Source organism: Pinus tabuliformis, chromosome 6 (genome assembly GCF_031772625.1).
Source record: "Pinus tabuliformis cultivar Carrire ecotype Pingquan chromosome 6, CPIR1, whole genome shotgun sequence".
Taxonomy (NCBI): domain Eukaryota; kingdom Viridiplantae; phylum Streptophyta; class Pinopsida; order Pinales; family Pinaceae; genus Pinus; species Pinus tabuliformis.
The window spans coordinates 43,659,372-43,665,371 of NC_142292.1; positions in this window are offsets into that span (position 1 = coordinate 43,659,372).

Consider the following 6,000-nt stretch of genomic DNA (forward strand, 5'->3'; position numbering starts at 1 on the left):
CTCTCCTTTTTAGATTTCGGGCTTCCTGTGGAAGACCCTGCTTTGCCCGCTTCCGGGCCTCCTGTAGAAGATTCTTTCTTTGTCTTCGGACTCTTTATAGGAGGCTGTTTCTCAATGACCTTCAGGCCTCTTGTAGAAGCCCCTCTTTCCAATCTCGGGCTTCTTGTAGAAGCCCCTGTCTCTGTCTTCGGGCTTCCTGTAGAAGCCTGTGGTTGCACTTTCGGGCTTCCTGTAGAAGCCTCTTTCTCCGTTTTTGGGTCTCCTGTAGAAGCCTGTCTTCCAATGATTTTCGGGCTTCCTGTAGAAGCCTTGGTCGTTGCTCTCGGGCTTCCTGTAGAAGCCTGCTCCTTACTGATCTTCGGGCTTCCTGTAGAAGCCTTTGTCTTTGTTTTCTGGCTTCCTGTAGAAGCCTGTTTTTGTGTTTTCGGGCTTCCTGTAGGAGCCTGTGTTTGCGTTCCTGCAGATGCAACTTTCGCCACCTTTTCTTGCTTGGCTGCATGAATTTTGCTTTTGGCTTTGACTGCAGGAGCTGACGAGGTGCTTGGGCTGGCAGGGACCACCTCAGTTTTGACTGCCCTGCTTTTCAACCTCTTTTCCCTTGCTGACAGGATGGGGGTGTCCTATTTTGCTCTGTCATCCTTTCCCTCCTCCTTCTCCTTTCGTTCTTTCTTATGTGTTGGAGTCAGGACCTTTTGGCTTTTCCCTTTCTTACTCTTGGTTACGGGCTCTTCTTCTTCACCGCTAGAGAACCCCGTTTCTTCAAGCAACATTTTTATGTCCCCTTCCCTTGTTAAGTTCCTAAATGATTCCCATGCGAGGGGGACTTTATACGAGTGGAGAGAATCCTCCACAAGCAATTTTATCAACCCATGATGGGCTATCTGATCAGGGATTCCGTCCTTGAGCTTTGTAGAGCACTCCATCAAGGACTGCAGTAAAAAGTAAGGAATGCTCAGCCTCTGTGCTGCAGGGAGGTCAATCTGGTGTCTTAGTTCATTGAGTAGCCTGAAGTGATACGCATATATGATGTTGTAACGACCCTCACAGGTGATATATTTCATAATTTGCAAACTGACTTCGTTCCATGGTGGCAACAGGCTTGTCCTTTTCACCCCATTTTTGTCCTCTGTGAATGATTCTTCAGGTGGGAAGAACTCCTTCTTTGCTTGCTGGCTCTGCTTCCGCTCTTCTTTATCCCACGGCAGACCCATGGGCAGTTCTGTGATTCGACTTATATGCTCTGGGGTGAGTTGGAGGCTGAGACCTCTGAAGCTTACCGTGGACAGTGTCTGGGATTTAGGCTTCAATGCCTGCAAGAATTCCTCGGCTACTTCATCATCGTAGCCCTGTAGCTTATCACAAAAAGGCATCCATTGTGCCCTGGTAAAGAGATCTACCACTGTTGGATTTCTCCTTAATCTGGTGGAATCTGTGGGTTCTCGCCTGATAAATCCACCCGGCATGATGCACAATTTTCTTAACCGGAGGTGGTGATGGTGGAAGAGAGTTTAGTTTCAGTGACAGCGTGCAGAACAATGCGTATCACCCACAAAAATTTTACAACACAGTATAACCACGCAACAATCCTGTAGAATTGCAGTATGGGCACACAGACAGCAATTGGTCTACTTTCTCCTTTACCCTGATGGTAACTGACAATCCTACCACCTTAAATGAGCAATTGCATGAGAGGTCCAGTGTTACCTTGTTACTCGGCCACCTTTTTTCGTGAACACCCGCGTTCCTGTAGAAGACTGCGTCCTGTAGGACTGCGTTCCTGTAGAAACTGTTCCTGTAGGAACTGTTCCTGTAGGAGCAGTGTGCAAACTTCGGGGAGGACTGCAATTGGACTGCGGTTGAGGTGCGCTTCACTGGTGTTCAGTCGGCCGAAAGCTTGGCGTATCAACATGCAGAGGTATTCAGAAGAGTTACTCAAGTTCTGAAGTGGAGGTGGATGGATATACGCGCACGATCTAGCTGATTAGATTTTGAATCAGCACAGCTCGTGGCACGGAGGGTAAGCTGTCCCCGCCGGACCATTGGGTGACGTCGCCCATCATCCGCCTGCACATTCACTTGCTGCCGCATTCATTCCCATAGATCTGCCGCCGCCCTTTTCAATTAAACTCGTTTCTTGGTTGACGGGACTGATCTTCACGTGCGTGCTGCGTGTTTCCTTTGTCGTGGCTGCCACCCCATCATCTGACTATCCCTTCACTAGCCAACGTGGCCAGTCAACTGGCCTTACGGCCGCTCAACCATTCATTTCTACGCCATGCAAACAAATCAAAGTAATACTCATGCGATTTGATGGAACGAAGGATTAGAACACTTACCTGCGCGCGTCTGCACATGATTTTCAGATTTTTAGACGACGGATCTACCTGCTGCATGTGGCTTACATAGTCCCGGAGGCTCGTGGTTACAGGATGCTGGCGCTGTAGTGGACGCTCTGGTTGCATGCGCCCGCGTGTTGCTTGCAGATGGCTGGGCGATGAATGGCATCCACTCCTGCAGGTTTGACTGCTACAGGATTCCCGCGAGGGCCTTGCAACAGTCTCACCTCCTTGGGTGCATGCTACTTGATAATGGAGATGACCTGCTAATCGCGCTCCCGAAGCTTCTGATGCTCGTCATGGACATGGTATGAGCTCTCGGTGTTCATTTTTCTCTGACAACTGATTTTTCCACGAGAACTCATTGATCTGGTTTGCTGGTGCAGGGATCTTAGTTGCATGGTGACGAGGACGGTGGAGCAAGGTATCAGCGTCGTGCATGGGCCCAAAAGAGGCTTGCATGCGTCCACACCAACCCGTAGTCATCAGATCTGCTCATGAAACGCATTCTGGCTCATTCTGAGCTTCTACAGGAAGTTTCCTGTAGAAGTACAGAGCTTCCTATAGACAGGCAGCTCTTCCTGTAGAAACTTGCACCTTCCTGTAGAAAATCGCACCTTCCTGTAGAAAATCTGTGTCTTCCTGTAGAAGGCTCAATTTATAATAAAAGTGCACATACCTTGAAGAACATAGGCATTCTTGGAGGAGGTGCTGGTGAGGTGTCCTGGCTGCATGATAAGGACTTCTGGCTTTGAGTTGAGAGGCTTCCTCTCCGCCTTAGAACACCTGCAATCTGCATGCAAATTTCACATAATGACTTATTGATTTTGTTTTTTTTTTCTTTTTGTTTTTTTTTTTTTTTTTTTTTTGAAAGATAGCAGGGGCGCCTCAATGAGGTTTTCACCCCTACCACCTGCCTTAAGCGCCTCAGAGAGGTTTTCACTCAAGGATCTTCATCTCTTTTTCCTCTTTTTTTTTGTCTCTTTTTTTGAAAGATAGCAGGGGCGCCTCAATGAGGTTTTCACCCCTACCACCTGCCTTGGGCGCCTCAGAGAGGTTTTCACCCAAGGATCTTTATTATTTATTTTTTCTCTTTTTTTTTTTTTTTTTTTTTTTTTTTAGATGCTTCAGGGTGTGCCCAAAGCAGGGGCAGGACCCTTCTCTATGACCAATACTGTCTTCTCCATTGTTTTGATGAACTCTTGTCTTAAGGGAGGCTTCCTGTAGATCTTCAATCGATGCCCATTGACAAGCATGGGAATGGCTTCCTCATCAATGGTTCGAATGAGGACAGATCCATTGTCATGACACTTTTCCACTGAATATGGTCCTAGCCATCTGGTTCTCAACTTCCCCTTGAAATCTTTGTATCTGGAATCATACAACAAAGCCCAATCTCTCGGCTGAAATTGCTTGTCATGGAGATGTTGGTCATGCCACACCTTCCTCTGAAGTTGAACCACTTCTGAGTGAAGGAGGGCCTGCATGCGGTGCTCATCCAGTCCATTCAGCTGCAATAACCTTTCTTGTTGTGCATGGCTGAGATCTAGGTCCAGCTGAGCTGCCATCCTCAAAGTGTTATACTCAAACTCAATGGACAGCAAAGCTTTCTTCCCATAGACCAGCTCATAAGGTGTGAAGCCGGTGGTGGTCTTCCAAGTGGTGTTGTAAGCCCATGTGGCTTCAACCAGGCGATCTGCCCAGTCCTTTCTGCTGCTGCTCACCACTTTAGTCAAGATCCCTTCTAATGCTCTATTGGTGACCTCTACCTGCCCATTTTCTTGAGGATGATAGGGAGTGGAGGTTTTATGCTTGATCTTGTGATGAGCTAGGAGTTCTTCAACCAGGTGGGAGGTGAACTAGCTCCCTTGATCGGTGACCATCTCTCTTGGATAGCCAAACTTATAGAAGATGTTCTCTCTTAAGAACTCGGCCACTTTTTCTTCTGTTGCTGCTTTGATTGCTTTGGTCTCTGCCCACTTCGTCAGGTAGTCAGTGCACACAATGATGTAGGATCTTTGCCTCGAAGAGGGATTGATTGGACCCACAAAGTCCATGCCCCACTTCTCAAATGGCTCAAGAGTCACTTGAGGTTGGAGAGGCATCTCATCCCTTTGGGTCAGTTTCCCCATTCTTTGGCATTGGTCACACTGGCTGACATATCTTCTGACATCTTGATGAAGTGTGGGCCAATAGTAGCCTGCCTGCAGGATCTTGAAGGCAGTTCTCTTTGCTGCAAAATGTCCTCCACAAGGCCCATCATGACAGGTGAGGAGGATGTCAAAGACTTCCTCTTCCCTTACACAACGCCTTAAGATCTGATCGGGGCCAAGCTTGAACAGATTGCCCCCAATCCATGTAAATGAGGCACTCTTTCTGATGATTTTGCTCTTCTCTTTTGAAGAGAGGTGCGGAGGAAACTGAGCTGAAACAAGGTAGTTTGCTATATCAGCAAACCATGGAGAGAGTACTGAGATAGCAAACAGATGCTCATCAGGCATCTGGTCATCCACCGTCCCATCTTCATCTGCAGACAAATCCAATCTAGACAAGAAGTCAGCAACAACATTTTCTCTCCCTGGTTTATCAACAATGGTTAGATCAAACTGCTGCAATAAAAGTAACCATCTAATAATACGAGCATTCACATCTGGTTTATTCATCAAATATCTAATAGCAGCATGGTCAGTATGTACAAAAGTCTGGTAACCAGTAATATAATGTCGGAACTTGTTTAGTGCATGGACCACAGCTAAGAATTCCTTCTCGGTTACAGTGTAATTCAGCTCTTCTTTGGACAAGTTTTTGCTAACGAATGGCATATGGAAGTTTTTGCTCAACTTGTCCTAAGGCTACACCTATGGCTTTGTTCGAGGCATCAGTGTGGATATGGAAAGGTAGGGCCCAGTTTGGACCTCTCAAGATTGGTGCTGACACCAACTTGTCCTTTAACTCATTCAAACTCCTCTGACAATCGTCAGTCCACCTAAACTCCACATCTTTTGCCAACAGACCAAACAATGGTGAGGCTAACTTGCTGAAGTCCTTAATGAATCTCCGGTAGTATCCTGCTAATCCCAAGAAACTTCGGACATCCCTTACTTTTTGAGGAGGTGGAACCCTCTTGATGAGAGCAATTTTGTTAGGATCCACCTGCAATCCTTGGGAAGAAATAGTATGACCTAGCACGGTCCCCTCAGTCATTAGGAATTCACATTTTTCAGGACTAAGGGACAAGTTCATCTCGGTGCACTTGGTTAGGACCTTTCCCAAGTTGGACAATGCTTCCTGGAAGTTGGCCCCATAAGGAGTAAAGTCATCCATGTATATTTCCACTGCATCATGGACCAACTCCGAGAAGATGCTCAAGACAGCTCTCTGAAAAGTAGCAGGAGCATTGCATAGCCCAAAGGGAAGGACTCTGTAGGCAAAGGTACCCCAAGGACAAGTGAAGGTGGTCTTATCTTGGTCTTCCGGGCTGATTTGGATTTGATTGTACCCGCTAAACCCATCTAGGAAAGAGAAGAACTTCTTTCCTGCCAGTCCATCCAACACTTGATCTATGAAAAGTAGGGGGAAATGGTCTTTCTTGGTAGCTTTGTTCAGCTCACGGTAATCTACACAGATCCTCCACTTCCCATTCTTCTTGGGAACCAACACTAGA